Below are 11,652 nucleotides of genomic sequence, written 5' to 3'. Positions count from 1 at the left end.
CATGATCATGTAGTTGACATCGTATTTGTGGCAAAGCCACCATTCATAATTATTTCATTCATGTCACTCTTGATTCATTGCACATCCCGGTACACAGTTGGAGGCATTCATATAGAGTCATATTTTGTTCTAAGTATCGAGTTATAATTCTTGAGTTGTATGTAAATAAAAGTGTGATGATCTTCATTATTATAGCATTGTCCCATGTGAGGAAAGGATGATGGAGACTATGATTCCCCCACAAGTGGAGATGAGACTCTGGAAGGAACAAAAGAGGCCAAAAAATGAGAAAAGGCCCAAATAAAAAATGAGAGAAAAGAGAGAAGGGGCAATGTTACCATCTTTTTACCACACTTGTGCTTCAAAGTAGCACCATGATCTTCATGATAGAGAGTCTCCTATGATGTCACTTTCATATACTAGTGGGAATTTTCATTATAGAACTTGGCTTGTATATTTCAATGATGGGCTTCCTCAAATTGCGCTAGGTCTTCGTGAGCAAGCGAGTTGGATGCACACCCACTTAGTTTTCATTTTGGGCTTTCATAAACTTATAGCTATAGTGCATCCGTTGCATGGCAATCCTTACTCACTCACATTAATATCTATTGATGGGCATATCCATAGCCCGTTGATACGCCTAGTTGATGTGTGACTATCTCCATCTTTTTGTCTTCTCCACAACCACCGTCTATACCACCTTGTGACGCCCCCGATTCAATCGTACACTAATCATACACGCAAACATGTACGATCAAGATCAGGGACTCACGGGAAGATATCACAACACAACTCTAAACACAAATGAAAGACATACAAGCTTCATATTACAAGCCAGGGGCCTCGAGGGCTCGAATACATAGCTCGATACATAAGCGAGTCAGCGGAAGCAACAATATCTGGGTATAGACATAAGTTAAACAAGTTTTGCCTTAAGAAGGCTAGCATAGATATCATCGATCGAACAGGCAAGGCCTCCTGCCTGGGACCTCCTAACTACTCCTAGTCGTCGGCAGGCTCCACGTAGTAGTAGGCACCCTCGGGGTAGTAGTAGTAGTAGTCGACTAGGGTGGTATCTGGCTCCTTGGATCCACCATCTGGTTGCAACAACCGGAAAGAAGAAAGAAGGGGGAAAAGGGGTAGCAAATCAACCGTGAGTGCTCAAACAAAGTACTCGCAAGCATCAGATCTAAACTAAGTATGCAATGGTATCAAATGGAAGGGTTGTGTTTGTGGACTGAACTGCAGAATGCCAGAATAGGGGGAAAGGCCTAGCCTATCAAAGACTAGCATCTTTAAGCAGCTCCAAGTGTCTTGCAGCATGTAGAAGAGTATAGAATAGCAGTTTATAATTAACAAGCATGTTGTAGCATTAATGCCCAGAGATCCTTCCTCGACTCCCTTCGTGAAAGCAATCCCGTGGCCACATATCTCAAGTATCCATTTCTAGTTGTAAAAGATTAGGATATAAGTATGAACGTCTGTTACCGTGTGCACGACTATTAATAGATTATCTTCCCTGCAGGGGTGCACCACATTTTCCAACACGCTCGATCACTCTGTCCAAACACACTTTTCTGGGTCAATGCCCGGAGCTATCACCCCTCCTGGGTGATACGGCTAAACAGCCAACCACCACCATAACTCCTCGGGTGCTCTCCGGGCCCTCCTGACTTTCACCAATGTCTCAAGTAAAGTCAAGGTAACCGTGTGTCCAAACATCAAGGGGAAAACCTGAGGAATCACCCTCGGTGAATTCCACTCGATGTAATCATCAACGTGAACGTAAGAGGAACCACCCTCGAGGTTCACACTTGAGGTGTTGCACGACAGAGCCGTATAGGGAACGTTGAAGGAGGAACCACCCTCGATGACCACAACCGAATAGCTACACTACAGAGATCTCATCAGGAGTGATGTATGAGGTTCCACCCTTGGCACTCGATGGTAGCTCTGCAGAGTCGAGCAACAAAAAGGGGCATGATGTGATGTGAGGTGTCGGGCTCTGGTCATCGATGATGAATCAGGGACAACAAGGACAAGGTGGGGGTCACTTATGAATCACTAACCAACCTATACTAAGCAGTTTAGGGTAAGCAGGTAGGTAACAATAGCAGGTACAAAAGCAGGCCATGCATCAGAATAGGAGCAATCAAGCACAGTAGCAAAATCTAGTGCAAGCATGAGAGAATGGAATGGGCGATATCGGGATGAGCAAAGGAGGGCTTGCCTGGAAGCTCCGCTGAAAGGGAAGAAGGGTCGTCGTCGACATAGTCGATCACAGTGGTATCAACAGCGGTCTCGGTGTCTACCGGAGAACAAGAGGGGGAAGAAACAGTAAATACAGAGCAAATAGATGCAACACAGATGCATGATGGGGGTAACACGCAAGGCTAGGGGTGTTCTAACGCGGTGCTACAAGATACTGGTGAAGGGGGATAACATCCGGAAAGTTTTCCCGAAGTTAGGCATTTTCGGACAAACAAACCGGAGGGGAAAAGTTCAATGTTCGCTATGCTAGAGGCATGTGACAGATGACCGGAGAACGTATTCCGATTCGTCTCGTCGTTCTGAGCAACTTTCATGTATAAAACTTTTTCATCCGAATTACGGATTAATTTCTATGAATTTCTAAAGTTTTAGCAATATCCGGAAAATCCCTGAAATTTCCCTAAGTGTGAGAATTCGCCAGCTTTAAACATCTTTTAGTTGTTTTCAAAAGGCTACTACTATGGATGTACCTCCTATAATTTTGTGCCTTATATCAATTTTGAGCATATTTTTCTACGATCTACATGATAGTATCACTTTTATCCATATTAGATTTCATTTGCTTGATCATCAACAGCTTTAAAGTAGCTATGAAAATAAAGTTGTTTTCAGTTTTTCAGTTAACAGAACGTTGAAGTTTGTGATTTTTGTAGGAATTAATCCACACATCGAAAGGATTTGGTCCAGTGAGATAAAATGAAGTTTATCAAGTATACTTTCTGCTCATATTAATTTTATCCATGTTAACCGTTGTTTAGACATTCTTTAGAGGCTGTACAGAGGGCTGGACAATGTCAAATTAGAAAAGCTAGCACTAGCTACAGTAACTGAATATTACTATAGCAGTGTAGCATAGCAGCAGGCAGCTGCGGGAGCAGGAAAGCAGCAGCGAAGCGAGCGGCATGCACGCGGCCGCGCGTGTTGGGCGCAGGGCGTGGGTGTGCGCCAGAGACGAGTTGCGGCGCCTGCAGAGGACGACCGGGGCATGGCTTGCGCGCGGTAGGGGCGAACAGGGCCATGGGGAGCGAGGCGCGGGCTTGCCAGGGGCGCGGCGAGCGAGTGAGCAGAGGTGGCAGCAGTGGGTGCGGGAGCGCGATGAACGGCAGAAGGAGGTGCAGGGCACGCGCCGGGGCGTGGTGGGGGAGGCCCGGCGGCGGCGGCACAGCAGGGGGAAGAAGGCAGCAGCAGTGGCAGAGCAGCGCAAGGCAGAGGCGAGCAGGGCGACGCGGCTGGGCACGCGCGCGTTGGGCGCGGCCTAGGCACGGGACATGCGGGGTAGGGCGGCCAGAGAGGCATGTGGGCAGCTAAGGGCACGAGGACGCGTGGCGAGCATGTGCTCGGGCGCGACGGGCGCGGCTCTGGCAGGGGAGATGGGACGGTGACCTATGGCATCAACAGCGAGTGGAAGAAAGGCGAACGAAGGAGGGGAGGGTCTGCTCACTCACGAGCAGGGGAACAGGGGCGGCGAGGCTCGATGACGCCGATCGGGGAGGAGACGGCGACGCGACGGCGGGGGAAAAGGGAAGACGAGGACGGATCGGGCACCGCGGGGATCTCCAGCTCAAACGGCTCCTCCAAGACGACGTAGTCGACAACGGCGCTTCTGCTGGACAGCCTCTCATGGCACGGGGGTGACGGTGGCCACGCGGGCAAGGTTCTCCATGGCGGTGGCTGTTTGGGTCCTCCCAGATCTAGGAGAGTGAGTAGGGAGAGCGGTGAATGGGGATCTAGGGTTCGTCGACAAGGCCGGGGCGTTCTTATGCGCGCGGGGAATCGGCGGAGAGGCGCGGGATGGCCGCCACGCACCCACAACCATAGCCATGGTGGTCGGATGCGTGCCACCACCTCCCATGAACAGGAAGGAGCGGGATGGTGGGGTAGGTGGGCCGCCCATGAACAGGAAGGAGCGGGATGGTGGGGTAGGTGGGCCGGCCTGGTGGCTTAGTGGGTCAAGGCCCAGGGGGGAGGCCGGTTTGTTTTGTTTTATGTTTTGTTTTACGTTTTGTTTTACTTTCCTTTTATTATTTTCTGCATATTGATTTTCCTATTTTACTTTCTATTTATTTTAGCTTTAGAAAATACCTAAACACCTCCTAAATTAGTGTTACTAAATATTCTGCTGCCATAAAAAGTATGGTGCAATGATAAACAATTTGAATAATTTTATTATTTAAAAGGCATTTAATTAATTGTTTTAGCTACTATGTTATTCATTTTGGAACACTTAATCCTTTTATTAAATTTTTTTCTTCTTCACCAATAATACTTATGAATTATTTGCCACAGTTTACACATTTTATTTTGCATGTTTGAGAAATTTGAAATTTGAACTTTAATTTGAATTAGAATTTGAACCGATTTGAATCTAAGCAAGATTAGCAATAGTAACATTGGTGACGTGTCTTCATTTGTGCATGATTACTGTAGCTTAATTATCCGGGTGTCACACACCTATAGTGCAATGTCCATGGCTCACCCTCATGTATTGCGTGAAAGTTGAAAAGGTTTGAGATTGTTAAAAGTATGAAACAATTGCTTGGCTTGTCATTGGGGTTGTGCATACTTTAAATATTTTGTGTGATGAAGAAGGAGCATAGCCAGACTATATGATTTTGTAGGGATAAGCTTTCTTTGGCCATGTGATACATCTCCGACGTATCTATAATTTCTGATTGTTCCATGATATTATATTATCTGTTTTGGATGTTAATGGGCTTTATTTTACACTTTTATATTATTTTTGGGACTAACTTATTAACCCAAGGCCCAGTGCAAATTGTTGTGTTTTTGCCTATTTCAGTGTTTAACACAGAAAAGGAATATCAAACGGAGTCCAAATGCAATGAAACCTTCGGGAGCGTGATTTTTGGAACAAACGTGATCTAGAGGACTTGGAGTGGATGTCACGAAACAGACGAGGAGTCCACGAGGCAGGGGCGCGCCCTCCCCCTCGTGGGTCCCTCGTGGCTCAACCGACCTACTTCTTCCTTCTATATATGTTCACATAACCCGAAAACATCCAGGAGCACCACGAAACCTTATTTCCACCACCGCAACCTTCTGTACACAAGAGATCCCATCTTGGGGCCTTTTCCGGAGCTCCACCGGAGAGGGCATCGATCATGGAGGGCCTCTACATCAACTCCATGGCCCCTCCGATGATGTGTGAGTAGTTTACTTCAGACCTTCGGGTCCATAGTTATTAGCTAGATGGCTTCTTCTCTCTCTTTGAATCTCAATACAAAGTTCTCCTTGATCTTCTTGGAGATCTATTCGATGTAACTCTTTTTGCAGCGTGTTTGTCGAGATCCGATGAATTGTGGATTTATGCTCAAGTCTATCTATGAACAATATTTGATTCTTCTCTGAAATCTTTTATGCATGATTGGTTATCTTTGCAAGTCTCTTCGAATTATCCGTTTGGTTTGGCCTACTAGATTGATCTTTCTTCCAATGGGATAAGTGCTTAGCTTTGGGTTCAATCTTGCGGTGCTCAATCCCAGTGACAGAAAGGGAAACGACACGTATTGTATTGTTGCCATCGAGGATAAAAAGATGGGGTTTATATCATATTGCTTGAGTTTATCCCTCTACATCATGTCATCTTACCTAATGTGTTACTATGTTCTTATGAACTTAATACTCGAGATGCATGCTGGATAGTGGTCGATGTGTGGAGTAATAGTAGTAGATGCAGGCAGGAGTCGGACTAGTTGTCACGGACTTGATGCCTATATACATGATCATGCCTAGATATTCTCATAATTATTCGCTTTTCTATCAATTGCTCGACAGTAATTTGTTCACCCACTGTAATACTTATGCTATCTGAGAGAAGCCACTAGTGAAACATAAGGCCCCCGGGTCTATTTTCCATCATATAAGTTTCCAACATATTTTACTTTGCAATATTTACTTTCAATCTATATCATAAAATACCAAAAATATTTATCTTATTATTATTATCTCTATCAGATCTCACTCTCGTAAGTGACCGTGAAGGGATTGACAACCCCTTTATCGCGTTGGTTGCGAGGTTCTTATTTGTTTGTGTAGGTACGAGGGACTTGCGTGTGGCCTCCTACTGGATTGATACCTTGGTCCTCAAAAATTGAGGGAAATACTTACGCTACTTTGCTGCATCACCCTTTCCTCTTCAGGGGAAAACCAACGCAGTGCTCAAGAGGTAGCATCGTGTTATTTTGAGAAGACATAATTATTTTGTTAGTATGCTTGAAGTATTATTGTTTTTATATCAATATTAAACTTTTGTTTTGAATCATACGGATCTGAACATTCATGCCACAATAAAGAGAATTACATGGATAAATATGTTAGGTAGCATTCCACATCAAAAATTCCGTTTTTATCATTTACCTACTCGAGGACAAGCAAGAATTAAGCTTGGGGATGCTTGATATGTCTCCAACGTATCTATAATTTTTCATTGTTCCATGCTATTATATTATTTGTTGTGGATGTTGTACATGCATTAATATGCTATTTTATATAATTTTTGGGACTACCCTATTAACCTAGAGCCCAGTGCCAGTTCCTGTTTTTTCCTTGTTTTAGAGTTTCGCAGAAAAGGAATACCAAACGGAATGAAACTTTCACGATGATTTTTCTTGGACCAGAAGACATCCAGAGGGCTTGGAGTGCACGTTAGGAAAGCCACGAGGCGGCCACATGGTCAGGAGGTGAGCCCAGGGGGTAGGGCGCGCCCCCACCCTTGTGGGCCCCTCGTGACTCCACCGACCTATTTCTTCCGCCTATATATTCTCAAATATCCCAAAACCTTCCAGGGGAGCCAAGAATCCACTTTTCCACCGCCACAACCTTCTGTACCCGTGAGATCCCATCTAGGGGCCTTTTCCAGCGTCCTGTCGGAGGTGGATTCGATCACGGAGGGCTTTTACATCAACACCATTGCCTCTCCAATGAAGCGTGAGTATTTTACCATAGACCTACGGGTCCATAGCTAGTAGCTAGATGGCTTTTTGTCTCTCTTTGATTCTCAATACGAAGTTCTCCTTGATGTTCTTGGAGATCTATTCGATGTAATACTCTTTCGCAGTGTGTTTGCCGAGATCCGATGAATTGTGGATTTATGATCAGCTTATCTATGAATATTATTTGAATCTCCTCTGGATTCTTAAATGCATGATTTGATATCTTTTCAAGTCTCTTTGAACTATCGATTTGGTTTGGACAACTAGATTGGTTTTTCTTGCAATGGCAGAAGTGCTTAGCTTTGGGTTCAATCTTGCGGTGCTCGATCCTAGGGACAGAAGGGGAACCGACATGTATTATATTGTTGCCATCGAGGATAACAAGATGGGGTTTTCATCATATTGCTTGAGTTTATCCCGCTACATCATGTCATATTACTTAATGCGTTACTTTGTTCTTCATGAACTTAATACTCTAGATGCAGGCAGGAGTTGATCGATGTGTGGAGTAATAGTAGTAGATGCAGGTAGTAGTCGGTCTACTTGATACAGACGTGATGCTTATATACATGATCATTTCCTTAGATATCGTCATAACTTTGCGCTTTTCTATCAATTGCTCGGCAGTAATTTGTTCACCCACCGTAATATTTTCTATCTTGAGAGAAGCCTTTAGTGAAACCTATGGCCCCCGGGTCTACTTTCCATCATATAAGTTTCCGATCTACAATTTTAGTTTCCTATTTACTTTCTTTGCAACCTTTTACTTTGCATTCTGTAAACCAAAAATATCTAAAATATCACTTTACCATTTATCCATCAAAATCAGATCTCACTTTGCAAATAACCATGAAGGGATTGACAACCCCTTTATCGCATTGGGTGCAAGTTGGTGTTTGTTTGTGCAGGTATTCAGTGGCTTGTGCATTGTCTCCTACTGGATTGATAACTTGGTTCTCAAAACTGGGGGAAATACTTACTCTACTTTGCTGCATCGCCCTTTCCTCTTCAAGGGAAAAACCAACGCAAGCTCAAGAGGTAGCATCTAGTTAACTTCCATCATGTTTCAGTTGATTCGCATTCATTACCTTGATAATTTGATACGTGGGTGGACCGGTGCTAGGGTGTTGCTCTTACTTCAAAGCAAACAACTTATGATTATCGCCTCTCACAAGCATCCGCAACTACGAAAGAAGAATTAAGATAAATCTAACCATAGCATGAAACATATGGATCCAATGTAGCCCCTTATGGAATAATGCATAAACTAGGGTTTAAGATTCTGTCACTCTCGTAACCCATCATCTACTATCTACTCCCTAATGTCTTCCCCTAGGCCCAAACATGGTGAAGTGTCATGTAGTCGATATTCACACAATACCACTAGAGGAAGAAAAACATACATATCATCAAAATATTGAACGAATGCCAAATTTAGATGATTACTTATAACAAGACTTCTCCCATGTCCTCAAGAACAAACGGAGCTACTCACAAAGCATATTCATGTTCAATATAAAAGGAGTATAATATATGAATAAGGATTTGAACATATGATCTTCCACTAAATAAATCAACTAGCTTCAACTATAAGATTTAATGAACATTCCTAGCAACCCACATGTACTAATCTGAGGTTTTGTGACAAAGATTGAATACAAGAGATGAACTAGGGTTTGAGATGAGATGATGTTGGTGAAGATGTTGATGGAGATGAGTCCTCCCACGATGAGAAGAACGTTGGTGATGACGATGGCTTCAATTTACCCCTCCCGGAGCGAAGTACCCCTGGCGAAATCGCTCCACCGGAGAGCAAAAGTGCACCTGCCCACGTGCTGGCTTGAGACGGTGGCACTTCATCTGAAAAAGTTATTTTGGTTTTTCTAGGGCAAATAGCTCCATATAGGAGAAGTGTTGGAAATATGCCCTAGAGGCAATAATAAAATAATTATTATTATATTTCCTTGTTCATGATAATCGTTTATTATCCATGCTATAATTGTATTGATAGGAAACTCAGATACATGTGTGGATACATAGACAACACCATGTCCCTAGTAAGCCTCTAGTTGACTAGCTCGTTGATCAATAGATGGTTACGGTTTCCTGACCATGGACATTGGATGTCGTTGATAACGGGATCACATCATTAGGAGAATGATGTGATGGACAAGACCCAATCCTAAGCATAGCACTAGATCGTGTAGTTCGTATGCTATAGCTTTTCTAATGTCAAGTATCATTTCCTTAGACCATGAGATTGTGCAACTCCCGGATACCGTAGGAGTGCTTTGGGTGTACCAAACGTCACAACGTAACTGGGTGACTATAAAGGTGCATTACAGGTATCTCCGAAAGTGTCTGTTGGGTTGGCACGAATCGAGACTGGGATTTGTCACTCCGTGTAAACGGAGAGGTATCTCTGGGCCCACTCGGTAGGACATCATCATAATGTGCACAATGTGATCAAGGAGTTGATCACGGGATGATGTGTTACGGAACGAGTAAAGAGACTTGCCGGTAACGAGATTGAACAAGGTATCGGTATACCGACGATCGAATCTCGGGCAAGTACAATACCGCTAGACAAAGGGAATTGTATACGGGATTGATTAAGTCCTTGACATCGTGGTTCATCCGATGAGATCATCGTGGAACATGTGGGAGCCAACATGGGTATCCAGATCCCGCTGTTGGTTATTGACCGGAGAACGTCTCGGTCATGTTTGCATGTCTCCCGAACCCGTAGGGTCTACACACTTAAGGTTCGATGACGCTAGGGTTATAAAGGAAGCTTGTATGTGGTTACCGAATGTTGTTCGGAGTCCCGGATGAGATCCCGGACGTCACGAGGAGTTCCGGAATGGTCCGGAGGTAAAGATTTATATATAGGAAGTCCTATTTCAGCCATCGGGACAAGTTTCGGAGTCATCGGTATTGTACCGGGACCACCGGAAGGGTCCCGGGGGCCCACCGGGTGGGGCCACCTATCCCGGAGGGTCCCATGGGCTGAAGTGGGAAGGGATCCAGCCCAAAGTGGGCTGGGGCGCCACTTCCCTTATGGCCCATGCGCCTAGGGTGAAGGGGGAACCCTAAGGAAGAGTCCCAAGGAGGGAAGGCACCTCCTAGGTGCCTTGGGGGGAGGGAAACCTCCCCTGGCCGCCGCCCCCTAGGAGATTGGATCTCCTAGGGCTGGCGCACCCCCCCCCCCTTGGGCTCCCTATATATAGTGAGGGTAGGAGGGCCTCTTGAGACACCCCTTATGCCTTTGGTGCAGCCCCTCCCTCTCTCCTAAGTCCTTCTCCTCTCCCGTGGTGCTTGGCGAAGCCCTGCAGGATTGCCACGCTCCTCCACCACCACCATGCCGTTGTGCTTCTGCTGGATGGAGTCTTCCTCAACCTCTCCCTCTCTCCTTGCTGGATCAAGGCGTGGGAGACGTCACCGGGCTGTACGTGTGTTGAACGCGGAGGTGCCGTGCGTTCGGCACTTGATCATCGGTGATTTGGATCACGACAAGTACGACTCCATCGACCCCGTTCACTTGAACGCTTCCGCTTAGCGATCTACAAGGGTATGTAGATGCACTCTCCTTCCCCTCGTTGCTGGTCTCTCCATAGATAGATCTTGGTGACACGTAGGAAAATTTTGAATTTCTGCTACGTTCCCCAACAGTGGCATCATGAGTTAGGTCTATGCGTAGTTTCTATGCACGAGTAGAACACAAAGTAGTTGTGGGCGTTGATTTTGTTCAACATGCTTACCGTTACTAGTCCAATCTTGATTCGGAGGCATCGTGGGATGAAGCGGCCCGGATCGACCTTACACGTACTCTTACGTGAGACTGGTTCCACCGACTGACATGCACTAGTTGCATAAGGTGGCTAGCGGGTGTCTGTCTCTCCCACTTTAGTCGGATCGGATTCGATGAAAAGGGTCCTTATGAAGGGTAAATAGCAATTGCCATATCACATTGTGGTTTTGCATAGGTAAGAAACGTTCTTGCTAGAAACCCATAGCAGCCACGTAAAACATGCAAACAACAATTAGAGGACGTCTAACTTGTTTTTGCAGGGTATGCTATGTGATGTGATATGGCCAAAAGGATGTGATGAATGATATATGTGATGTATGAGATTGATCATGTTCTTGTCAAGGGAATCACGACTTGCATGTCGATGACGAGACAACTTCAAGAAGACATGATGATGGAGATCATGATGATGGAGATCATGGTGTCATGCCGGTGACAAGATGATCATGGAGCCCCAAGATGGAGATCAAAGGAGCTATATGATATTGGCCATATCATGTCACTATTATTTGATTGCATGTGATGTTTATCATGTTTATACATCTTATTTGCTTAGAACGACGGTAGTAAATAAGATGATCCCTCATTACAATTTCAAGAAGTGTTCTCCCCTAACTG

The sequence above is a fragment of the Triticum urartu genome, chromosome 5A (genome assembly GCF_056163025.1).
Source record: "Triticum urartu cultivar PI428250 chromosome 5A, HENAU_Tu73, whole genome shotgun sequence".
Lineage (NCBI taxonomy): Eukaryota > Viridiplantae > Streptophyta > Magnoliopsida > Poales > Poaceae > Triticum > Triticum urartu.
Note: the sequence above shows the minus strand (reverse complement) of the source record.